We start from the raw sequence: 27,662 nt of genomic DNA on the forward strand, positions 1-27,662 counted from the left end.
TGGCTCCATTCCAGACGCACCCAATCAGGATCTCTGGAGGAAGGATCTAGGGATCTATAGCTTCACAAGCTCACCAGGTCATTCCATTTATTTATTTATTTATTTATTCATTCATTCATTCACTCATTCATTTGTTTATTAATGTTTATATTTTTGAGAGAGGGCAAGCAGGGGAAAGGCAGAGAGTGAGCAAGACAGAGGATTCAAAGCGGGATCTGCAATGACAGCAGAGAGCCTGATGTGGGGCTCGAACTCATGACCCCTGAGATCATGACCTGAGCCAAAATCCAGAATCAGACACTTAACCAGCTGAGCCATCCAGGCACCCCTCACCAGGCACCCCTCACCCCTATCTTTTTTTTTTTTAAGTTTATTTTATTTTGAGACAGAGAGAGACAGAGAGACCTAGAATCAGAGGCAGGCTCTGCACTGTCAGTGCAAAGCCCAATGCAGTGCTTGAATTCTGAACCATGAGATCGTGACCTGAGCTGAAGTCACCATCTTAACTGACTGAGCCACCCAGGCACCCCAGTCATTCTTTAGTACCCTGTAGTACAGCTAAAAAAAAATAAGAATCAAATCTGTCTCCAGAGATGAAAGGATATGAACAAAATAATCATTTTCACTGAACATCTGGTGTAAGATTTCAAGAGTCAGAGTTTTTATTTGGGGTTTTAAAAAAGTTTTTACGAAACAGCTGATGATTTTCACGTTTTCGTTCTTGTAACAACTCACAACATAGAAGCAGTCTCAGTAACAGTTATTTCTCTAGACATTTTTCAGTATCCATTTGATTTTAGCCTTCTGAAAAGTTTTTTTTTTTTTTTAAGTTTATTTATTTGATGGGGAAAGGGCAGAGAGAGAGAGAGAGAGAGAGAGAGAGATGCTAGGGACAGTAAGGGTAAGATGGTTAGCTGACTGACCCACCCAGGCATCCCTGAAGAATTTTTTGGTAGCTAACTGACTATCCTTCTCTTTAAGGTAACACAAAGATGAGAATTTTAACGATAGCAAATGATAAAGAAAGAATGATTTGCATATATAAGATGCTTTTTTATTTTTTTAAAATTTACATGTATTTTGAGAGTGAGAGAAGTGGTAGAGAGGGAGGGAGAGCGAGAAGACCAAGCAGGCTCTGTTGCTGTCAGCACAGAGCCCAAGGAGGGACTCGAATTCATGAACTGTGAGATCATGACCTGAGCCGAAATCAAGAGTTGGACACTTAATCAACTGAGCCACCCACATGCCCCAAAAATGTTTCTTTATTTTTCACGGCATTCTGGGTACAAAAAGGGACTGTGGAGTATATATATTTTAAGCATAAGTCTTCAAAAATAACAGAAGTAGTCATAAATGACTTGTCATTTAGTAACCCTATTTTTTTTAATTTAGTCTATTTTTTTTAGTTAATTTAGTAAACCTATTTTTTTAATTTAGTCTAATTTTTTTTTAGTTAATTTAGTAACCCTAATTTTTTTAAATTTCTAAATAAGAAACTTTGAATTCTTGATAATTAATTCTGTAACTTGGAGCAAAAATAAATTTTAGTTAAGAATGAATCTTACAACTTAGCTTTTCAGATTTATGATGTAGATAGAAAGCTAGCATTTGCCGGGGCGCGTGAGTGGCTCAGTCCATTGAGCGTGTGACTTCAGCTCAGGTCATGATCTCACAGTTCTTGAGTTCAGGCCCCGCGTTGGGCTCTGTGCTGACAGCTCAGAGTCTGGACCCTGCTTCGGATTCTGTGTCTCTCTCTTTCTACCCCTACCTTGGTCAAACTTCCTCTCTCTCTCTCTCTCAAAAATAAATAAACAATAAAAAAATTAAAAGAAAAGAAAGCTAGCATTTGCCAACAATTTCAAACTTACGGGTGAAAAGCCTGGAAATCTGATGAATGACATATTATTCCTGCCCCCCCCCCTTTTTTTTAACTAAGCCTAAGAATATATATTGACGTTTTAGGCAAATAGAGAACTCAGACCTCCCAAACATTAAGTAGTAATCTTTCTACTAGATAATTCTTTCTCAAGTTAAGCTTTGGTAGATATAGGTGTCTTGAGGCACAGAATAGTGTGATAGCATGGGGCTGTCTGATTCCTGAACTTGAGCTACCATTTCTTCCCAGCACGTGCCCCACAGCCGGGAACACGGTGTTGTGTCTTGTGTCTTGTATACAAAGAAAAGGCACTGATGTAACTCTTGGAGAACTAATTTCAGCATCAGATTTCTGGGCAATTGGAGTCCAAGAAAAAATTTATCAAGACCACGTCCTACTCACTCTTAAGAGTTCAACTGTCAATGGGTTGTTCAGATATTTAAACCTAGGCTCTATTTCATTTCAGGACAAGCAAGAAGTGCTTCTATTTCTGGTAGATATTGAAGTAGAGAAGTCTAAAAAATAGCTTAAAAACATTGTAAGTGGAGAAGCAGATAGTAAATATTTTAGGTTTTACAGGTCCTTATGGTCCCATTTGCAACTACTCACGTCTGCTATTATTGTAAAAAAGCAGCCATGAACAATACTTAACAACATGAGTGTTACTTTGTTATAGTAAAAGGATTTGTTACACATGTAACACAATGTCACACATGTAACTTTCATGTGCCACAAAATATTCTTTTCAAAAAAAATCTTAGATTTTTAAAAATTGGAGTGTAGCTGACACACAATGTTAAGCTAGTTTCAGTACAACTTAGTGATGTGACAAGTTTACACGTTGCTACTTTCACCATCCGGGTAGCTACATCTATCCCATTACATTGCTACCACAATATCACTGACTATATTCCTTGGGTTCTTTTGATTTAAAAAAAAAAATTTAAGGCAAAACTTGTCATTATCAGCTCACAAACTAAATAAAAATAGGTGGCCACTCATCTAACATCTCATGAATTAGCCCAGCAGATTGTGAGAAAGGGCAAAAATTGTTGGTGGCTGAACATCTGAGGGTCTAAAACTAGAGCTTGTCAAGTCTAGTTGCTTATCAGCATCCTTTGGTGAATTATCTGTTAAAATTCTTACATGAAAAATAGGTTACAAATGCAGATAGTTTAAAATTCAAGTTAAAATGGTGAAAATTCTTCCCATTCCTGCCTTCCAAGCGTAAGCGATGTTAACATTTCTTACAGTTCCTTCCAGAGGTTGTCAGTTCACATAACTGAATGTACATATGGATTTGTATATATAATAATGGATATGGGTGTGTTTATGTGTTTATGTAAATGTGTAAATTATGGGAAGGAATTGGATATGTTTAATGGGAAGGAAGTTAATGTAGTTTTACTTTCTTACAAGAAACAGTCACTCTGTGATCCAGCAATTTTACTTCTGGGTATATATTTGAAAGAAATGAAATTAGGATCTCAAAGAAATACTTGCCCTCCCATGCTGATTGTTCTTTGTTACATACCTATTTGAAAATGAGATGACTCTATAGACTTCTCCTTTTCCCTTCTGTAATATTGTCCAGTGTTTTAGTCAATTCTCATTTGGAATCTATGCCTTTTCATTTATTGGAATTGAGGGGCACCTGGGTGGCTCAGTCGGTTAAGCGTCTGACTTCAGGTCAGGTCATAACCTCACGGTTCATGAGTTTGAGCCCCATGACAGGTGCTCTGCTGTCAGCACAGGGCCTCCTTCAGATCCTCTTACCCCCCTCTCTCCTCCCCTCCCCTGCTGGTTCTCTATCCCTCAAAAATAAATAAATACACTTAAAGAGTATTGAAATTGAGTGTTATTTGGATACTTGATAAATTCTTGGAGTTTTTCAAACTGAAAGTTTCCTATCTCCATACCCATTTAATTGATCTTCAGGGATAAAAATGGTGTCACTTAGTCACTGAGCAGAGAACAGTGATTGGCACATAGCACTGGATACTCGGTAAGTACTTGACTGATCGATCTACTTTGAATATCAGTTAGAGAGAAAGCTCTCTGAATTGTTCTGATGATCAGACAGGCTTTTTATAACTGCTGGTCTGAAACTATTTTTCTTTTTCTTTTTTTTTTTTTTTAACGTTTATTTATTTTTGAGACAGAGAGAGACAGAGCATGAACAGGGGAGGGGCAGAGAGAGAGGGAGACACAGAATCTGAAACAGGCTCCAGGCTCTGAGCTGTCAGCACAGAGCCGGACGCGGGGCTCGAACTCACGGACCGTGAGATCATGACCTGAGCCGAAGTCAGACGCTTAACCGACCAAGCCACCCAGGCGCCCCAGAAACTATTTTTCTATTTAAGCTTGCATAATCCCTAATTGAATGATGCTGTCTTGTTTACGCACCTTATATTCAAAAGCTTGCTTCTTGGGTGTTAACTAGACTTGATGTGGTGATCTTATTGTGTTATATACAAATTTCAATCATTGCTGTATACACCTGAAAGTAATATAATATTATGTCAACTATACTTGAATAAAAGCTTGTTGGGTAATTAAGGAATCAAGACAAATGTGGATAGAGAGCTTGTCTATAAAAAAAATGCCAGTGGCAACTGTTAGTCAAAACAGCTTACTATAGCAGAGCAAATACCTGTATCCCTTTAAAAGTGGACATACTAGTTTTTAGTTGTTGTATGAGAAGGTGTGTTACATCATCTACCAAAAATAACTGGGGGTGTTTTACCTTTTTTGAATATGAAAAGACCTTCTTCATATGACTATATCCAAGTGATGCCATCTCTCCATCCTAAAACAGAATAGAGAACTAAATACATTAACTCAGGACCACGGCAGAGCTCTGAAATGGGCATTGTGATAAGCAGGTGTCTATCTACAGACAGTTAACTAAGTTAGCAAGCAATTGTGTGATGGTATAGAGGATACATAATTATAACTAGATAGAAAGAGATGGTGTCCTTGCTGATGACAGTGCTGAGGTTTTTGACTTTTTCAAATCTCCAGGCCCATGTCAGTGCTCATTCAGTGCTGTTTGAATTAGTGGTGATTGAGAGAACATCTTTGGACCATGCAGAAGGTCTGACTTTCAGAATGTACAGGAGGAAATAACAGATAATCTTTGCATATTTGGTAAACATGAATGCTTTGGACTATACTATACAGTGCCTTTATATCTTGAGTGACAAGAGATGTTGGCCCTTTCAAAGTCAGAATAGATAATGTTGAAACAAATTCCTAATTTTACTTTGAGCTCTGACATGGAAAAAGTCTGGTGAGGGAATTTCATGGTTGAGAGACACAATAAACAAATATGCTTCAGAAGCCTCCAGAAGAATGGAGGAGAGGGAAACAGAACATAATGAGTAGAGAGAGAGAATCCACTAGGCTTTAAAAAAGTGAAACAAGTAGTTGGGAAAGTTATGAGATTAAAGAATAAAATCATTGAGAAGAATGCACAAAACATTCAAAAATATTGCACAGTATATTCAGGAAATATCTCGAACTACAGATGAGAAACATTGAATTAATTTGAAAATAGAGCTGCAGACTGGTTTGGACACCCAACTGTATATTTTAATTGTTGTCAAACTGTGCTTTCTGGTTTTGATAACAAGGTTGAAAGATGGCCAGGAATTAAGAAGCAGAATTAGGAAGCAAGGCAAATATGATTGCTTAACTTTGCTGATGGGTTTGTTTTTGTTTCCTTGTTTTTTTGGCAACAACTTTATTAAAATAATCATGCATTAATACAGTTCATCCATTGAAAGTATGTGCTTTTTTTTTTTTTGTATATTCACAGAGTTGTGCAACCATCACTGTCATAACTTTAGAACATTTTAGTCACCTTAAAAGGAAATGCTGTACTCTTTTTTTTAAGTTTATTTATTTTGAAAGAGAGAGAGAGAGAGAGAGAGAGGGAGAGGAAGAGAGGCAGAGAGAGAATCCCAAGCAGGCTTCATGCCAACAGCACAGTGCCTGACAAAGGGCTCGATCCCAGGAACCAGGAGATCATGACCTGAGCTGGAATCAAGTGTCAGATGCCCAACCAACTGAACCATTCAGGGGCCCCAGAAACCCTGTACTCCTAAACTATCACTACATAATCTCTGCATTTCCCCTGGCCCTAAGAAACACCTAACCTACTTTCTGTCTCTATGGATTTTATTTTTCTGGATATTTCATGTAAATGGAATCTCCCAAGATGCAGTCTTTTGTGACAGGCACTTGCAGTTAATGGAATGTTTCCAAGGTTTATTTGTGTTGTGGCTCATATTGACTTAATTCCTTTATATGGCCAAATAATCCATTATATGGATATACCATGTTTTGTTTATTCATTCACCAGTTAATGGACATTTGGCTTCTTTCCTGCTTTTTGGCTTCTATAAATCTTGCTTCTGTGAACATATGTGTACAAGCTTCAGTGTGAATATATGTTTTCATTTCTCTCTTGTGTGTATACCTACAAGGGAATTGCTGGATCAAATGCTAAGTCTACACTGAATCTTTGGAGAAATGAAAAGACCATTTTTCTAAGTGGTTACACTATTTTACACTCTGTTATTAGCAGTGTAACTGGTTCATTTTACCTGATTTCAAAATCTTAACATTGCAAGACCTCTTCTATTAGTTTAGTGCCCCACCTTAATGAAAATTCCTTGCTATCTGTACAAATCCCAGAAGATTTTCTTCACAGCTTTACTTGAACCTTTGTAGTAACTTCACATCACATTTTGCATTAGGTAAGCGTTACTCTTGAAATAGCCTCTAAGACTGTGCTCCTACTTACTTTCCCTGTCCTGTTGCAAATCTTATGCATTGCTGGAACTTCAGCAGTGAAAAGAATTAATTTTCTCTGCTCCCTATTCAGCTTAGTTCCACAAACATTAAAGGAATGTCTGCCATAGGCCTTAGTCCACTTAGCACTGGGTGTACAAATGTAAAACAATATAATGTCTTCTCTCAATTCATTCATGGCCTTGTAGGGAAGCCATACTGTAGTATAATTATATTTATACACTGTATCTCATAATAACAGTAGGCTGAAAGTGGTACAGAGTTTCTGTTCTTTACCATAATTCTGTCTCCATCTCTGGCTATGCTGATCTGTCTTCTGAGATGTTATTTATTTTCTAGTATGTGTTTCCTGAGTACCTGTTTTATGCTGGGCCGAGTGCTGAGCAGTTCTTTTGATTCAAAAGGAAGTTAGGATTTGGGGGCTCAATATTTTTTTTCTTGAACCAGTTATTACCTTTTTCCAATTAATCTTCCATTTTCTCCCTAACATACATAACTGTTGGGTGCTGTCCTCTGCACTGAGGGTCTCCATATGCTACTCTGTACACTGTCTCAGACTCTGCTTTCTGGGCTTCATTTTGTCATTTGTTTCCTACATGCTGCTAGATGGTAAAATGCTCAACCAAATGTAAACCAGCTTTTTTCTTTTTTATTTATTTTGAGAGCAGGTGTGTGACAGAACATGAGCAGGGAAGGTCAGAGAGAGAGGGAAGAGAAAATCCCAAGCTAAAAGTGCCATTAGCACTGGAGCCTGACAAAAGGCTCAGTCCCATGAAGCATGAGATCATGACCTGAGCCAACATTGAGGTGGACACTTAATTGACTGAACCACCCAGTTGCCCCAATTCTTTTTATAAATTAAAGTTTATTTATTTACTTGGAGAGAACAAGAGAGAGAACACATGTGGGAGAGAATCCCATGCAAGCTCTGTATTGTCTGTGCAAGCCCGATGCAGGACTCAGTTTCAGGAACTGTGAGATCATGACCTGAGCCAAAACCAAGACAGACAGTTAACTAACTGAGCCACCCAGGTGCCCCCCTCACCCAAACAATTCTTAATGGAGTTTCCAGATGATGTCAGGCATTGTTTCCAGTAAGATACTTTCTTAATTGAAATAGCATACTCATCAAGTTGTTTAAGATTTATGGCACATTTTTAATGTATTACTCACAAATTTTACCAAAAAGTTTAATGGACATTTGAAAGTGAATACGCAGAATATTGGTGCCCTCTGTTACCCCATGCAGTTTAACTCTGTCCTGGGGGGTCTTTAAGGGTAACAACTAGTTTAATCTTTGGTACATTAAGGTTACTGAGCTCACAGTTTTAAAACTATTGTGTTCATATACAGAGATGCCTGGTAAATTATACTTAGGGAAGTATTTCCCTTTTTGAATTTATTTTGCAAAAGTTTATTGCTTTTTTAAGTATGGAGTTTCTGTGGCTGTTAAACTGAAGTAGAATTAACATGGCTGAACACAGATGGATAATTGGCTTGTGATTAATACAACTGTGAAGCTGTATCAATGAATGAACTTGGGAAGAAAGTCAGTATTTTAGAATTTAAAATGATGCCATTGTTGTTCTCTCTTTGGTCCATTGATGTTACCATTTCAAGGAGTGGTCAAGTGTTTTATGTCATACTGCTGATTTTGAATTGGCTATGTGGAGACAAATGATTCTATTCCTATTTCTTTTACATGGAGATGTAGGAATCAATTTTGAAAATTTTCTTTATATAATATCTCTTTATAGATGAAGATTCATGTGTTTGTTGCCTAGGTCAAAGTAAAACACTAAGTATAAAATAGAAGTGTTTTTTCCTTTTTATTTTTTTATTTTATTTTTTTTTTTTTTAAATTTTTTTTTTAACGTTTATTTATTTTTGAGACAGAGAGAGACAGAGCATGAACGGGGGAGGGGCAGAGAGAGAGGGAGACACAGAATCGGAAGCAGGCTCCAGGCTCCGAGCTGTCAGCCCAGAGCCCGACGCGGGGCTCGAACTCACGGACCGCGAGATCGTGACCTGAGCTGAAGTCGGACGCTTAACCGACTGAGCCACCCAGGCGCCCCTGTTTTTTCCTTTTTAAAAAACAAGTGATTTCTAAACATAGAACCAATGACAAATTTAGATTATGAGGTCGAAAATCACTGCAGCTGTTAACTGGAATCAATACAGCAAATACTTGATGAACTGAAATTCTTAGCAGGTGGATAAAGGATAATTCCCTCCAGACCCTTCTATAAAATCATTCTACAGTATTTTCTTAATAAATACAGGTCAGGGAATTGGAGCATATTTTCAGGGGTCTTAGTTGGTTTTAGAATATCATTATGACCTGCCAGTCAATAATTATTTTCCAGGACTCTGGTTACCGAAGCTGTAGGCAAACAAATCAATTCTTCCCTATTTTTATCAAAGATGGAACAAACTGTTACTGTCTTTCAATTGTTGTTGATCAGTCCTTTAAAAACATCTGACTTCTGATTTCTGCCTCCCCCCCCCCCCCCGCCATTTGGAGGTAGTACATAACACATTATTCCAGTTAATTTTCTTTTTAAGTAGGCTATGGATAAGAGACTAGGTATCTTCAAACAATCTAAATGACATAGCTGAGAAAATAAAATGAGATCCCAATACCACCTGAGAGTGTCAGGGGAGTTCTCTTTTCCTTACTGAGAGCAAAGACAAAGTTAGAAGGAAGTGTGATGAGGGCGAAGCGGAGGAAGGAAGCTACATGTAACGTAAAATCTGGTCCAAAAATTTCTCACAAGAAGCTAGATGATAGCAAATCATTGTTAGAATCTAGTAGGTTACTTCAGGCTGTTATTAAAAGACATTGACTAAAAGTCAGAACAAACCTATGGTGACAGATGGGTCTGTTTATGTCAGTTGACATGGAGCAACCAGTTAGAACTTGGATTCACATTTTAGTTAAAAAGTATTTTAAAAATATCATCAGCTCAGTTCGAGTCCACTTGGTGAAAAGCCACATCCTGGGATTGCTGGGAACAGTACAATGAAATTGAAAGAGAACTGAACCAGGACACCAAAAGTTTGCTTCTGGCTGCAAGGCATGAAACTCAAATAAGATGATGCTTATTAAAGGCCTTGCAACTGTGAGGGGCAATGCAAAGGTGACTCCTGGCATGCAAAAACACTCTTTTGACTTTTTTTTTTTTTGACTCTTCTTGATTGAATAGATTAAAACCTCCTTTTAAATCTATACCAAGATAATAAGAGTAGGCATGAGCAAACATTGCTTAAAATGGAATTCAGAGGACTGTCATTCTTGAGTTTTTTTGTGGTCACTTATCTTTGTAATCCTTCCAACAGTTACTCAGCCTTTGCCTTTTCGACTTAGAATGCTGTCCTTCTTTAAAGTTGTTCTTCTCACTCTAATATCTCCCCTTGCCAGCAGTGAATCCCTTTAGAACTCCTCCAGATTGAACATGGTCACCACTCCAGATTGGCTCTATTTAAATTACTTCTGTCCCTAATCTGCAGTGGACCCATTTTTTTTTTAAGTTGACTTAAGTCATCTTTATACCCAATGTTGGGCTTGAATTCATGACCCCAAGATCAAGAATCACGTGCTCCTCCAACTGAGCCAGCCAGGCACCCCTGCATCAGAGCCTGCATTTGAACATGATTTCTTTGTGTTCAAACATCGGAAAACCCTGTTAAATGGTAACCATGACACCTGATAAGAATCTCCATTTTGGCTTCTATAACCTATACCATACATTTCAGAATGCCACCTTTACCTTATGGACTGGTCATCTTATACCTTAAAGACAGAAATAAAAGGGTAGATTTAGTAGGGGGTAGGGACACTTGAATCTGGAGCACAAAGCCCAGTGTGAGGAGACCGCAGGCTCTCTGTCAAGTTTAAGTTGCCATGGAGAAAGGGAAGCAGTCATCAAGGGCAGAGTCTTTACCTGGATCCAGTGGGCTTCTTGATGGTCTGTGTCAGAGCTGCGGTAGAAGGCTCAAAAAGCCGTGAAATGGTATGCAAATTTCTATGTGCCTCTGTTCATTGTCCTGGGGAATAAAGCTCCTAATTGCCTTAAGATTCTTCCTAGGGTTTTGTATGCAAAGAAGTGTTAAGAAAAAGTGAATGAGGCGAAAACACTTAAAAAGGGCTCTCGATGGTAGAGTTAGAGCTAAGTAGGCGAAATCTATATCAAATCTGTATTAAATCTCTATCAGAATCGATATATCAGAAGAGAGAAAGAATAATGTCACTGTTTTCATATTTTAAAGCTGCCAAATTTAGAGTTGAGTGGGAAACCATCTTTTTTTCAAAATTGAAGTTATGCTGTATTATTGTCAAAGACTGTTACACTTTAAAAAATTAAAATAGTGGTTTTTCATTTTATGCTGATGAGTTGTAAAACAGATGTCAAATACATTCTATGACCGAGCAAATCAATTCATATATTACTATTTTTGGATTCATAATACTTCACTTGGTAAAATAGAATGTTTATTCTGCCTCTAGTATTTTACTTTTCAAAAGTATTTTAATACAAGTCATTTACTTAAATATTACATTTAAAAATCTCTATTTTAAAATAAAACAATTAAAAAACAGGAACAGTTGTTATTTGTAGAATAGTTTTTAAAGGGTCATTTTGGCTAATGTCAGTTTATTATACTATCATTAATGAAAGTAAAGAATAAAAATAGGAAGTTAGCAGAGGAAATCCAGTTCAGTTAAAGAAGACTACTACAATTTCATTTAACTTTCCTCACCCACAACTGAAGACCTCACTTCGGAATAGTGACACATTGATCATGTAAACGTAACTGAGCTTGACCAGAGATTAATTAATCTGGAAATTTTGCTTGCTTACCTGAACTAGCATGTGGTCTTGTTGGAAGTATATTCTGGATATTTCTGGTTAAAAATGGGTGTGCATTTATAGACACACACACACACACACACACACACACACACACACACACACACCTGATCAACAGCCCCACCTGCATTGAAACAAGATCACAGTCACCTGCAAACTTAGAAAAATAGGCTTGTCTGAAAAACCGGTATTACTTTGCAGTTCTCAGGATTCTTATACCAGAAAGCTTTTTTCTTTTTCTCTAAATTAAGATTGAATGTCGTCGTAAAACGAGTCTAGATACTGTCTTTGGGCTTTTTTCTCTTGTACCTTTTTTCTCTTCCCAAGGTAATTTAATGTGTGGCTGGAGTTCAACACCAAAGGTGGGGGAAGGAAGAAAGGAACTTGTATGAATGTAGGTACTGTGTGTTTGCCATTGTTCTTGTTCCTGCTGGAAGTTAACTGAGGCTTGCAGATTAGATAGAAAGCACACAGAAATTCCTCAGGGTTCCTCTGTTTACAGGAAAATAATTAACAGAGTGTGGATCTTTTTTTTTTTTTTTTTTTCCTGAGAGAAAGAGAAATAAAAATGCTGTTTTAAGATTTAACACTTCTCTAATCTTATAAATTGATGACCTTACTATGCCAAAAATAGGAAAACAGGCAATTGGATGAGTTTGTTGATATTTATCTAATAGATTAAAAAAAAAATTTACAGTACATGGTTGTGGTAAAACATTTTTTAAAGTACAGTGCTGTGTCAAAATAAAAAGTAGAATTCTGTTCGTCATTCACCAGCCCTGTCTTTGTCTGTTCACCCCACCTCCAAAATACAGCTCTGACCGAGTTCTACTTCCTTGAGTTAATTACTATTAAAGTGCAGGACAGTTTCACCACATCTGACCTACCTGTTTTTTTTTGTTTGTTTATTTGTTTTGTTTCATTTTGTTTTGTTTTATACAGCTCAGGAATGAAGAATGATTTTTACATGTGTAAATAGTGAGGGAAAAATGATATTTTTTGACATGTAGAACTCAGATGAAGTTCAAATTTTAGTGTCTGTAAATAGAGATTGCTGGATGGAGTGCAGCTGTGTTCAATTCCTTATGTATTGTCTATGGTGACTTTGGAATTCTAACAGCAAAGTTGAGTACTCTGACAGGGAGTGTCAAAGATAAAATATTTACTATATGTTCTTTAACAGAAAAAGTTTGGTGACCCCTAAACCAGGGTATTGTTCCATGAGTTTTCCTCTCGATCTCCCTCTTTTCTTGTTTCTCTGTTTTTGTCTACTCAATATATTAACAAATACACGGTTAAAGAGTGGGAGAATTGTTAAAGAGTGGGCATGATGTTTATCTTCCAACGTTAAAGTGTGCTTCTAGTATTTTAACTTTAGACCTAGTGATGGTTTGATTTACCATGTTAACATAAACATTTTTCCTATACTGCATCTCTTGAAAGAAAGAATACTGGTTTTGTCCTATGAACATGGATATGAAGTTTTTCACTTTATATAGTAAATTTATAGTTTTCCTAATTGAACCTTCCTTGTGGTCCTAAGAGAAACCCTATGTAGCCAGGTTGTATTTTTCTTTAACTATACCATTTTTTTACGTATTTCTTCAATTGTGCTTTCTTCCTTACATGGGTTTCTCCGAGGGAATCTTCCTTGGAACATGCTTTTTAAATAGAATCCTTCTTTCCATACTTTGGGTGTTGTCAAATAGATGAACATAAGGGAAGGGAAGCAAAAATAATAAAAACACAGGGAGAGGGACAAAACATAAGAGACTCAAATATAGAGAACAGAGGGTTACTGGAAGGGTTGTGGGAGCGGGGATGGGCTAAATGGGTAAGGGGCATTAAGGAACCCACGCCTGAAATCATTGTTGCACTATATGCTTACTAACTTGGATGTAAATTCGAAAAAATAAATAAACTATAAAAAAAATAGAATCCTGCTGAAGATGAAGCAACTTGACATACAATTTTAATTTTATTTTACCTTTTTTAAAAATTTTATTTTTAAAAGTTGATTTATTTATTTTGAGAGCATGTGAGTACCTGTGAGGGGGAGAGAGGGGAGAGGGGGAGTCCCTGGCAGGCTTCCACCTGTCAGCGCTGAGCCCAAAGACTCCATGACTTGAGGGAGCTCCATCTGACTATGAGATCATGACCTGAGCCATTCAGGCACCCCTACAATTTTAATTTTAAATCCAGCATTTATGAATCAAAGAAACAGATGGGCAGTGATCCCTAAATATTTTTCTCACCGAGAGTTGGAATGCTTTTACCTTGTTCTTGATGGCTAGTGATTTATGGAAAAATCTCAAAATACTCTGACATCCCTATTAAACTCCTCACATATTATCTATCATAATAGATACGGAGATGGTGGTACTGCCTAAAAGGTAACAAAATCAGGTCCGTGTTATCTAAGCTGATTAATGTCTTTGGTTCTCACCCAGTAGTGTGATCATATACTATGTGCTCTAAACAAGGACGACACTGGGAATAAAAGGAAGTAATAAAAGCCATTGGAATTGTATAATTTGAAATAATAATTTAAAATGTTTGTTGGCCCAAATTGGTTTTATTGCATAACACATCACAAATTGTTCAGTTAATGATGATTTGCTAAAGTAAAATTACTTAAAATATATTCATGTACATTATACGAAAATTTTAAAAAATATTCTTTGTATATATGAACATTAATCAGTTTTTTTTTAAATTAGGCTCTACACCCTGAGTGGGGTTTGAACTGATAACCCTGAGACGAAGAGTCACATACTTCCCTGACTGATCCAGCCAGGCACACCTACGTTAATTGGATTCTTAACAGTATTTGTCTCTTACACCAGGTACCTGGTAGTTTTCTGAAGATTTCTTTTTCTGATATCATCCGAAATAACTTTTCAATGTGGTCTTTTTTCTCATATAAATGACAGCAATTACCTTCAGTTTTCCTTGTGGTTAATACAGTTAGAATTATCATAAGTTTTAAGTGGCACTTCTCTGTAGACTATTTTTTCTTTCTTTCTTTCTTTCTTTCTTTCTTTCTTTCTTTCTTTCTTTCTTTCTTTCAGAGTTTAATGTATTGTAATAGCAAACTTACAGGAACAGCACAGAAGACAGACAGCATTAAAAGCCTGTGCTTTCATGTAGGACAACTCATTTAGAAAAGTATAGTGAATGGATGGAATCTACTGGATGATAAAAATGCTGCAGACACTATTTAGTTGCCGCCAAAAAGAAATTTACTTGTTTAAAAAAAAAAAAAAAATCTAAATGCTGGCATTGTCCAGAAAAGTTTAACAGGTTTATTTATCATTGTTATAAAGTTAAACTGCTGAAATGTGTTCACTGAAACGTTTTGACTTGCCTGAACGCTTGATGTCCCCGCATTTATATTAAAAATGCACACACGAATGAAAATGGAAAAACTGCCAATACTTGATATCTCTTCCCTATTTTTCCGTTTGCAATCCATTTTTTTTTTTTAAAGAGTGAAATGTTTTCCATCAGCGTGGATGCTTAAGCACGTTCGCCATGTATGCGGCATGCTGGCTGGATGTCTTTTGGCATAATTGTTACTTACATGTTTGGCATAGCACACAGGTTGGCATCTTCAAAGAGGCCCACCAGGTGGGCCTCCCTTGCATCCTGAAAAGCCACGCTCTGGAAGCGCAGATCTGTTTTGCAGTCCTGAGCAATTTCTCGCCCCAGACGTAGGAAAGGAAGTTTGCAGATGAGAAGTTCGGGGGTTTCTGACTGATTTTGCCAAGTGCCACGATACGGGGCTTGTAATGATGAGGTTTCTTCACCTTCCAGTAGAGGGCGCACTCTTGCCAGCGGCTTTTGTAGCCAGTTGCTTCCTCGGTGCTTGACCACCGGTCGATTTGCAGGCAGTCTACGAGCCATGGTACAGAAACCTCCTTACTGACACCCCCATTCTTCTTTGCTGGAGCTCTGCGAGCTACAGTCGGTAGGCGGCGGCTGCCAGGAAAATTCGACTCTATCATTTTTAATTAAGAAAATACTCTTTCCATAGGTGCTTGGTTACCTGGTAAGTGAGAAATTTTATTTCAGTGGAGGATAATCTTTTGAATCTTAGAATCATAGTTAGTCTTACTGAGAAATGATCTCAAATACTTCATTTCAGTTAGGGTCACTTCTTCAAAAGCAAATTTTATCCTATGAAACATGCAGTATAAATGGTTTCTTTTTATAATTATTTAAAATGTTATATTAAATTTCCAAGCTATTGTAGGTTTTTCAGTTTCTTTCCATTGGGGAACAAAATGTAAATTTATCCAAGTTAATAAATATTTTTAATAAATCAAGATAGTACCACTTAGGGTTCATTCTTTCCAGGGCAATAACCACATTTTTACAAAATTATTTGGTCACATAAATTGAATGTAGGGTTAGAATTACCTATCCATATATAATGTGTGTATGTATTTGCATGCCTGTGTCCATCTGGCTGTTTGAGTTTGTCAGTCTTGAACTGAGAGAAAATAAACAGTATGAAAGATGAACAGTGGAACATAGGTCTGCCTCTTACATATTGCAGGGCACGGGTCTCTTTCTTAGAGGCAATAGTTACTACCAACTTCTCAGGCTTTCTTCCAGAAATACGTTCTCTATATTCAAGAATGTCCCCATTTATCGTTCACTATCATCTCTGTATATACCTACCTATGATAATTTTTTACTTTTTATTTTAAAAATTTTAATTCCAGTATGGTTAACATACAGTGTTAGTTTCGATGTACAATGTAGTGATTCTATAATTCTATACGTTACTGAGTGTTCATCATGATGAATGTACTCTTTAATTCCCATCACCTTTTTGGCCCATCCGTCCACCTACCTCCCCTCTGATAACCATCAGTCTGTTCTCCACAGACTCTAAATAGTTTGCTTTTTGGTTTGTCTCTTTGTTTTTCCTTTGTTCATTGGTTTTGTTTCTTAAATTCCATATACGAGTAAAATCATATGGTACTGTTTTTTCTCTGACTTGTCTCCCTTAGCATTATACCCTCTAGATTTATCCACGTTGTGGCAAATGACAAGATTTCTTTCTTTCTTAAGGTTGAGTAACATTCCAGTGTGTGTGTGTGTGTGTGTGTGTGTGTACATTTGTGTCTTGATTTTGGATACTAACCCTTGATGAGGTATATCATTGCAAATATCTTCTCTCATTCAGTAGATTATATTTTAGTTTTATTGATTGTTTCTTTTGCTGTACAGAAACTTTTTGTTTTGATGTAGTCCTAATAGTTGTTGCTTTTGTTTCCCTGGCCTCAGGAGACATACCTAGAACGATGTTGCTATGGCCAGTGTCAGAGAAGTTATTGCCTTTGCTCTCCTCTAGGATTTTTATGGTCTCAGGTTTAGGTACTTAATCCATTTTGAGTTTATTTTTTTATAGGATGGAAGAAAGTGCTCCAGTTTATTCTTTTGCATGTAGCTTTCCAGTTCTCCCCACACTGTTTGTTAAAGAGACAGTTTTTTTTTTTCCCATTGCATATTATTTCCTTTGTTGTCAAAGGTGAATTGACCACATAATTTTAGGTTTATTTCTGGACTCGTTATTCTCTTCTATCGATCTCTGTGTCTATTTTTGTGCCTTTTGATTACTACAGCTTTGAAACCTGGAATTAGGATACCTCTAGTTGCATTCTTTTGATAGGGATTGCATTAAATCTCTAGATTGCTTTGGGTAGTATGGATATTTTAACAATATTTATTCTTCGACTCTATGAACATGAACATCTGGCCATTTGTGTCATCTTCAGTTTCTTTCATCAATGTTGGATAGTTTTCAGAGTACAGGTCTTAAACCTCCTTAGTTAAGTTTATTTCTGGGCCGCCTGGGTGGCTCAGTCGGTTGAGCGGCCGACTTCGGCTCAGGTCGTGATCTTGCAGTCTGTGAGTTCAAGCCCTGCGTCGGGCTCTGTGCTGACAGCTCAGAGCCTGGAGCCTGTTTCGGATTCTGTGTCTCCCTCTCTCTGACCCTCCCCCGTTCATGCTCTGTCTCTCTCTGTCTCAAAAATAAATAAACGTTGAAAAAAAAAAGTTTATTTCTAAGTATTTTATTATACTTGGTGTAATTATAAATGGTATTGTTACCTTAATTTCTCTTTCTGCTATCTCCTTATTAGTGAATAGAAATGCCATGGATTTCTGTATACTGATTTGGTATTCTGCGTCCTTACTGAATCAATTTATCAGTTCTAGTAGTTTTCTTGGTGGCCTTTCAGGTTTATATACACTTGCCTATTAAATTTTTATATTAACATAAATGATGCCGTTCTGTCAATACCTCTGAACGTACCATTTTCATTTACTAATAATGAATATTGTACCATATCAGAATAGGTACTTATGCAACTATTCACTAAATGGAAGAGAAAGAATGACCTGGAGAGAATATTTATCCATCTCTATTTTCTAAATCCTGTAGAGCAAATAATTTTAAAAATAGTGTTTTCTGGAAAAAAACAAACTCTTTGGTTTAAAGGAGTAGATATCTCCAGAATTCGTTAGTGAGCAGTGTTATTTTATATCAAACATTTTAAACGCATAGGGTTTTCATAAGCTGCTCATGTTCAGCATCTGCAACCTATGGATTCTTGTTATGTCAAGAATGATTGCATTTTCTGGTACAAAATAATATCCCTCTCATTTCCTTTAAGCCTCTCAAGTTTCTAAGTCTTGAGGATACTACAACTAAACACTTGGTAAACAATTGTTTTTTTTTTTTTTTTTTCAACAATATGGATAAAAAAGAGACATTCCTTGGTACTTGCCCTGTGGGCCCTGTAGGCACAGCACTTTTCCTCCCATACAGGAAAGGAAGAGAGGAGTAAGCAGTGGGTCTGGGGAGCAAACAGGGACAGGGCTCCTGGATGATGTATGGGACAGCTGGCTCCACTGAAGAACTGGAGAGAGTGTGGATTAGTAAAGTAAGTAAAGTAAGATGACTTGGTAGAGGTGTATCAAGCCAGATATTAAACCTTAGGAGTGTCCTCTGTTTCTTAAGCTGGCATCTTGGGCCAGATTTATACAGTGAGTGTCTTTGTGGCTTCCTACTCCATGAAGATTCAAAGTTTGATTGCACTTCGTGAAAACTCCCGCAGAATTTAAATTTACTCCCACCTACCATGTCATGACTAAGCCTATGTGCAGGACTTACTGCAAATCTCCTGGATGGTGGTTCTTTTCAGTTTTGCCTTGAAGGCACACCTTGATAATAGGCATATCAATCCTCTCTCACTCTGGTCTTGAGTGTACTTGAATTTTCACTTTGGCTAACTGCACCTTTTTGTAGTTTCCAAGAAGGAATGATTTTTTTTCTTTTTCCCTGTAGTTCTCAGAGGAGAGTTTGGAAGAATGTGGACTTCAGTTGCCATCTTGATTTGAAAGATGTCATTTACCTCACTTTAAATTGAGCCTAAAATGGGTTCAGTCACTTGGCCAGGCTCACATTAGGTGGCTCAAACTTAGATCTATTCAACCCAAATTTTATGTTTTCCCCATTAAGGGAGACATGACACATAGTGCTTAAGAGTGGAGGCCCTAGTGAAGAATAGACAGGTTCTAACATCTGGAAGAATGGGCCCATTAATGGGCCATTTTGGGGACCTCAGTCTCCAGGGCTGATTGGAGAGAAAGCAAAAACCTGCAAGGGGAATTTCCCCTTTTACTGTCTTCTTTACAATGGGACCACTGATTTTAATCATGTATTTGATCATGCTTCATTTAACATTCTCATCATTGCCTTAACAATTGTCATGACAACTGATGACTTACAGAACTCATTTGAGAAATAATGATCATGGAGCCGTATGTCCTCTGTACCCACCTTCCCATTGTCCTGCTCCAGGCCCAGAATGTCTAGGTTCAAATACCTCATTCGTAGCCACTGCAACCCAAGTTAAATCATTAATATAGGTAGCGAAGACGATAACGTTCATCTTACAGACTTGTAAGAATGAGTGAGGTAAGAATGAATGAGTGAGGACCTGAATGAGTAAGAATGAATGAGTGAGGACCTGAAAAGTGACAGAAGGGGAACTCTGCCTTCCCAGACATGTTGTTCTACTGTGGACCAGGCTCCTGTAATTGTTACTGGAGATGACATAGAAAGTACCAATGTCAAGTTGGTCTCTTTTTGGGAGAGATGATAAATGCATATAAAAAAATGTTGGATGAATTCCCAATATTAGTTTCCTTACTTATTACTATAACTATTCTTCACATGGGCCCACTAAGTCCAGAAACTAAGTAAGAAAACTCTTTATCAATAAAATTAGTGGATGTGAATTTTCAAAAATTCACATATGTTTAGGGATTTTCCAAAATTGTATAAAAAAAAAGATGATTCACAGGTTTCAAGTACTAATTCCACTTCTATTTTAAGCAAATTTAATTGTGTCTTCATCATGTTTTCATGGCTCACCAAGTTACTTTAGTGAATGCTGTCTGCCGAGAAGGTGAGATTATAACCTGACCACTCCAGGTAGTTGGGAAACTACAAAGGCTGAGCTGAATATATTCTCTGGTTCTGACATTAGGTGTCACTACAATCAAGGGAAAGCAGAGCAAGCAAAGGAGTAGCAAAGTGGAATTGTAATATGGAGGGAGAAAGATACACATTTAAATTGTGGTGTGAAGTATCTGGAGAAGAACCTATGACTTCAAGGTTTGCATATTCACATTGTCATTGAAAGAAAAGAACATCCTAATAGATGTAAAAGCATCCATTTTCCTAAAACTCATAAGAAATACTTGCTGATACTTTGCATATCTTGCTATTTCTTCCCCCAACTGATGGTAAAACTGACAGAGGCTGCCAGGAATTGTCAAAAAAGATAATTTTAATTTGTTATGAATGAGACCAGCTCACCTTAAGAGTCTAATTCTTAAAATTACTTAAAGGAAGATTTTAAGTTTAAGCTTCAAGTATATTTTAATTACATAACATTGGATGTTTCAAAAGACATTTTGTTTGATAAAGATGTTATCAACCATTGACCTTAAAGATTGAAATTAAGATTCAAGGACCTTAAATTAAAAATTTATTTCCTACTTGGAAGGTTTTTTTTTTTTTTTTCTTCCATGTCACTGCCATTTGTGTGCTAAGTGTATAGTTATCAGATACATTCACATTTGTTTAAGGAAAATATTTGTAAACAGTTGGAGAGAATGGAGCCCATCTAATGTTTCCCCTAATTGTTAGGCAACATGGTCAACTGAAAAGTCTGAAAAGTTCATACTCCTAAGAGATGTATTAAATTAATTTTCCCATGTGTATGCATTGGCAAACACTGTTGGAATAGATTCAGAGTATTAACGACTCTAATGTCATATGTATTGATGAGTCAAATGGATGCTAACTCAAGTGATGTCTGAGGGTTCTAGGGGGAAAAAGAGTGTTCCATTTGTATGTGGGGTAGGACTGATGATGCGCATTTCATGAAGCAGCTATTTATGAATCAAAGTTATGAAGTAATTGAACATACTAACAACTGGAATGGCAGTATTGGATTGAGTATCAGCTTCATATGTATATAACTCAACTTACCAAGGGTCCACAGGATCTCTGGTTTAGACTCCCAAAACAAGTACCAAAGTTCAGTCTTCCTTCCCTGTTGATAATGGTCTCTACTGACAGATTTTGAATGGGAGTGGTTTTAGTGATTGGGAGTTTGGACCTGGGGAAAAAGTGGGAAAGATCCAGAGGGAAGATTGGTCTGTGCATTTCTGTAACTCTTTCTTCCTCAAGCTGTGATGGAGGCCTGGATTCACCCCCTCTCAAGGTTCTTTTGGGCACTATGAGCTTACTGGTTTACTGAAGATTTAGAAAGATGAGTATCTGACACAAGTACATTACTTTGGTGATGCTGGGGAGTATACTGATGATGGAGATACAAGTGGGGTTCTCAGTGTTAGAGATAAACACAATTTAAGGTGTCTTGAACACTGCTTTCTTTGTTCCACTTGATAACTAATATACCAGCTTGCATTATATGAAAACTGTTGCATTTATTTGGTCAGAGAGAGAAGACCAGACGGTATGGTCTAGAGAGCAGGCTACTGTCATGTGCAAGGTGTTTCTGCATCATTTGCAATGGCTAGATTATGATCCCATAGTAATTGTCCAACTCTTATTTGATATTTTATTGACGGTTTGTATTTTGTTGGTTTTCTTCTCTGAAAAGAAATGGATATATGACATATCTCAGACTAGTGATTTTAGTATTGTTTTGAATCTGCTGTAATTATTGAAACTGTTCTTGTGCTTCTCAGTATTATCTTGATGATTCACAACCAAACTTACAACTAAGTTATCCAGGTTATATTAATCTTTATATTAGCATGCCTTAGAATTGCTAATTTTTTATAACTGGAAAGAATGAAATATCTAAATATGTCTCAATCTGCCTCTGCCAAGCTGTTTCAATAATTATGTTCACAGCCAAAAGTATGGATGTGTCATAAAATGTTAAAACTATGAACATATACCAGTTACTATGGCTTCAAGAATTAATGATTATCTTCATAATTAGGGACCTTGTCTACCAACATGAGGAAGCCACTGATGTCACGATATGCTGTATTTTACACTATACAAAAATTAATTTCTTTTAATTCCACAGTTTAGTATTCTTTACCCACATTTACTTAGTTTGTTTCTTTAAATTTCATTGATAGCTGCATACTTTTTGTTCCAATTCCTTGACAATTTTATTTCTTATGATTGATACCATCATACATTTATGGATTTCATGGTATAAGTTAGTTGTACTCTTCTCAAAATGTGAAATTACCTTGATGCTATGGTAGCTTTAAGTATGATACCCGCAAATGAGTTTAGAGGTTGGAGTATGAAAAGTGTCACAGACCAAACTGACGAGCTCCTATTACATGGCTTATTGGATCAACACACAGAGAGAAGCAAGGGGAAAGAGATGTTATAATTAACATGACTTATATGGAATGCAAATGGAGAGGAAGGCCACATGCTTAAATCTTGTGCTATATATAAAATCTGTACTTCCTGCCCCTTTCTGCTAGATAGCTCGTCCATGCTAATAGTGGGTTTATGATAATGGAATTTGGAGATGGGCAAGGGGATCAGTAGAAGAAAGGTACCTGAGTCAACTTGTCCTATTGAAGAGAAATAGGACAAAACATTGGACCGGTAGCTCTAAACAAAGAGCAATGGCTTTTATTTGTGTGGGGTAGAAAACGTGGGGAGCCAGTATGAGTGTCGTCAATAGGTGACTGATTTAAGCATGACATTAACGAAGGAGGCATGATTGGAACCTAGGAAATTTGCAAGAATTTTGGCACCTTAGTTGAGACTTGAAATCACTTAATTGTATGCAAATTATTTTAGGTTACACTTCAATGACTTTTTTTTTGTCTCCAAAATATCTTTATTATTTTTTTTCTCATTGACAATTCAATCAAGGGTAGTACATTACATTTAAGTATATGCCTGTAGCCTTCTTTAATCTACGATAATAACCTCATGCCTCTTTAAATGACATTATAAGATATTCTCCAGTAAAGCCACCAAGGCATTCTTATTTCTTTGTGTGAAGATTTTTCATTACAGATTCAATTTCTTTAAGGCAAATATTCAGATTTTCCATTTCCTCTTTTGGACATTTTATCATTTTTGTCATCTTAGTCCTTTGAATCTGTCAAAAACTCTTCTTGTTCTGTTTTCTATCCAGCTTCTTCTTAGTGGAAGGGACATTCACCTCTAGGAGAAAGTGACCCAAATTCCAGGAGCACATTTTCTGGGTTTATTTGTCCCATTCCCCACCCATCTCCCTCCATTGACACTCAGTTTGTTCTCTGTCTTAAGAGACTCTTATCATTTGTTTCCACCCTCTCTCTTTTTTCCCCTTCCCGTATGTTCATCTGTTTTGTTTCCTATATTCCACATATGAGTGAAATCATATGGTATTTGTCTTTCTCTGATTCACTTACTTTGTTTAGCCTAATACCCTCTAGCTCCATCCCCATCATTGCAAATGGGAAGATTTCATTCTTTTTGATGCCCGAATAATACTCCTATATATATTTCCCATATCTTTATCCATTCATCAGTCGATGGACACTTGGTCTTTTTCCATAGTTCAGCTATCATTGATAATGTTGCTATAATAACACTACTATAAATATTGGGTGCATGTACCCTTTCGAATCTGTATTTTTGTATCCTTTGGGTAAATACCTAGTAGTCCAGTTGGATCATAGGATCGTTCTATTTTTAATATCTTGGGGAACTACCATATTGTTCTCTGGAATGGCTGTACCAGTTTGCATTCCCATCAACAATGTAAGAGAGTTCTCCACTTTCTCCACATCCTTACTAACATCTGTTGTTTCCTGTGTTGTTAATTTTAGCCACTCTAAAAGGTGTGAGGTGATAACTCACTGTGGTTTTGATTTGTATTTCCCTGATAATAAGTGATGTTGAGCATCTTGTCTTGGGTTTGTTGGCCATCTGGATGTGTTCTTTGGTAAATGTCAATTCATGTCTTCTGCCCATTTCTTAACTGGGTTATTTGATTTTGGGTGTTGAGTTTGATTAAGTTCTTCATAGATTTTTGGACACTAACCCTTTATCAGATACATTGTTAACAAATATGTTCTCCCATTCCATAGGCTGCGTTCTACTTTTGTTGATTGTTTCCTTCGCTTTTTATCTTGATGAGATGAAAGTCCCAGGAGTGGACATTTGCTTTTGTTTCCCTTGCCTTTGGTGACATGTCTAGTATGAAGTTGTTCTGCCCAAGGTCAAAGAGGTTGACACCTGTATTCCCCTCTAAGATTTTGATGGTTTCCTGCCTGACATTTCGGTATTTCTTCTATTTTGAATTTATTTTTGTGTATGGCATAGAAAAATGAAGTTGAAGATTAGTTGGCCATATAATAGTGGGTCCATTTCTGGGTTTTCTCTTCTGTTCCATCGATCTATGTGTCTGTGCTTGTGCCAGTACCATACTATCTTGGTGACTGCAGGTTTGTAAAAAAAACTTGAAGTCCAGAATTGTGATGCCTCCTACTTTGCTTTTCTTTTTTCAGGATTTCTTTGACTATTTGGTGTATTTTATGGTTCTGTACAAATTTTAGGATTATTTGTTTAGCTTTGTGAAAAATGCTGGTGGTATTTTGATAGGGACTGCATTAAATATGTAGATTGCTTTGGGTAGTATAGACATTTAAACAATGTTATTTCAGTGCATGGACGTGGAAGGCTCTTCCATTTCTTTGTGTCCTCTTCAATTTCTTTCACAAGTGTCCCGTGGTGTTCAGAGTACAGATCATTCACTTTTTTGGTTAGGTTTATTCCTAGGTATCTTAGGGTTTTTGGTGCAATTGTAAATGGAATCAATTCCTTGATTTCTTTTTCTGCTCCTTCATTTTGGTGTATAGAAATACAACAAATTTCTGTACATTGATTTTTATATCCTGCAAATTTGTTGAATTTATTTATTAGTTCTAGCAATCTTATGGTGGGGTCTTTGGGTTTTTTAACATAGAGAATCATGTCGTCTGCAAATAGTGAAAGTTTGACTTCATCCTTGCTGATTTCCATGGCTTTTACTTCTTTTTGCTGACTGCTGACTTCCAGTACTGTGTTAAACTCTGTCTTGTTCCTGACTGTAGAGGAAAGGCTCTCAGTTTTTCCCTACTGAGGATTATATTAGCTGCGGGTCTTTCATATATGGCTTTTATCATATTGATGTATATTCTACCTATACTTACTTTGTTGAGGGTTTTTATCAGGAACAGATGCTGTATTTTCTCAAAGGTTTTTTTCTGCATCTATTGACATGATCATATAGTTCTTTTTTAAAAAAAAATAATTTTAGAGAGAGAGGGAGGGGAGAGGGGCAGAGGGAGAGAATTACTAGAAGGCTCCATGATCAACATGGAACCTGATGTGGGTCTTGACCCCACAACTCTGGGATTGTGAGCTGAGCCAAAATCAAGAGTAAGACACTCAATTGACTGAGCCACCCGGGTGCCCCAGGATCATAGGGTTCTTATCCTTTATTTTGTTAATGTGTTGTATATCATTGATTTATTTGTATATGCAGAGTGGTTTTTTTTTCCTTTTTTGATAAACACAGTATAGTACTGTAAATGTATTTTCTTTTCCTTTATGATTTTCTTAATATTTTCTCCAGCTTAATTTATCAAAACCATATAGTATATAATACAAATAACACACAAAATATGTGTTATCCAACTATGTTATAGGTAAGGGTTCTTGTCAACAGTAGGCTATTAGTAATTAAGTTTTGGGGGTATCAAAAATTAAATGCAGATTTTTGACTGTGCACAGGGTTGGTGCCTCTTACCCCTACTTTATTCAAAGATCAACTGTATACTCATGTAACCATCTGCACAGTTAAGATATAGAATATTTCCATCAACCTCCAAAATTCCCTTAGGCCATTTCCCACACCTGGTCCAAGAGACCACTAGTCAACTTTGTTACTATAGATTAGTTGTGTCTTAAAACATTTTTTAAGAAAATATTTATTTTTGAAACAGAGAGATAGAGAGCATGAGCAGGGAAGGGGAAGAGAGAGAGGGAGACACAGAATCCAAAGCAAGCTCTAAGCTGTGAGCACAGAGCCCGATGGGGGGCTTGAACCCACATACCATGAGATCATGAACTGAGCTGAAGTTGGACACTTAACCAACTGAGCCACCCCTAATTTTGTCTTTTTATTTATTTATTTTTTTTATTTTATTTTATTTTATTTTTTTTTTTTTATATTTATTTTTTTTTTATTTTTTAATATATGAAATTTACTGTCAAATTGGTTTCCATACAACACCCAGTGCTCATCCCAAAAGGTGCCCTCCTCAATACCCATCACCCACCCTGCCCTCCCTCCCACCCTGCCCTCCCTCCCACCCCCCATCAACCCTCAGTTTGTTCTCAGTTTTTAACAGTCTCTAATGCTTTGGCTCTCTCCCACTCTAACCTCTTTTTTTTTTTTTTTTTTTTTTCCTTCCCCTCCCCCATGGGTTTCTGTTATGTTTCTCAGGATCCACATAAGAGTGAAACCATATGGTATCTGTCTTTCTCTGTATGGCTTATTTCACTTAGCATCACACTCTCCAGTTCCATCCATGTTGCTACAAAAGGCCATATTTCATTTTTTCTCATTGCCACGTAGTATTCCATTGTGTATATAAACCACAATTTCTTTATCCATTCATCAGTTGATGGACATTTAGGCTCTTTCCATAATTTGGCTATTGTTGAGAGTGCCGCTATAAACATTGGGGTACAGGTGCCCCTATGCATCAGTACTCCTGTATCCCTTGGATAAATTCCTAGCAGTGCTATTGCTGGGTCATAGGGTAGGTCTATTTTTAATTTTCTGAGGAACCTCCACACTGCTTTCCAGAGCGGCTGCACCAATTTGCATTCCCACCAACAGTGCAAGAGGGTTCCTGTTTCTCCACATCCTCTCCAGCATCCATAGTCTCCTGATGTGTTCATTTTGGCCACTCTGACTGGCGTGAGGTGGTATCTGAGTGTGGTTTTGATTTGTATTTCCCTGATAAGGAGCGACGTTGAACATCTTTTCATGTGCCTGTTGGCCATCCGGATGTCTTCTTTAGAGAAGTGTCTATTCATGTTTTCTGCCCATTTCTTCACTGGGTTATTTGTTTTTCGGGTGTGGAGTTTGATGAGCTCTTTATAGATTTTGGATACTAGCCCTTTGTCCGATGTGTCATTTGCAAATATCTTTTCCCATTCCGTTGGTTGCCTTTTAGTTTTGTTGGTTGTTTCCTTTGCTGTGCAGAAGCTTTTTATCTTCATAAGGTCCCAGTAATTCACTTTTGCTTTTAATTCCCTTGCCTTTGGGGATGTGCCGAGTAAGAGATTGCTACGGCTGAGGTCAGAGAGGTCTTTTCCTGCTTTCTCCTCTAAGGTTTTGATGGTTTCCTGTCTCACATTCAGGTCCTTTATCCATTTTGAGTTTATTTTTGTGAATGGTGTGAGAAAGTGGTCTAGTTTCAACCTTCTGCATGTTGCTGTCCAGTTCTCC

At 37.0% G+C, this 27,662-nt stretch overlaps 1 pseudogene; it reads right to left on the reverse strand.

Moving 5' to 3' along the window:
• Nucleotides 1-14,979: 14,979 nt before the first annotated feature.
• The window catches only part of LOC132676659 (histone H3.3-like), a 63,695-nt pseudogene continuing 51,012 nt past the window's right edge, over nucleotides 14,980-27,662 (reverse strand).

Source organism: Panthera onca, chromosome A2 (genome assembly GCF_046562875.1).
Source record: "Panthera onca isolate mPanOnc1 chromosome A2, mPanOnc1 haplotype 2, whole genome shotgun sequence".
Classification (NCBI taxonomy): Eukaryota; Metazoa; Chordata; class Mammalia; order Carnivora; family Felidae; genus Panthera; species Panthera onca.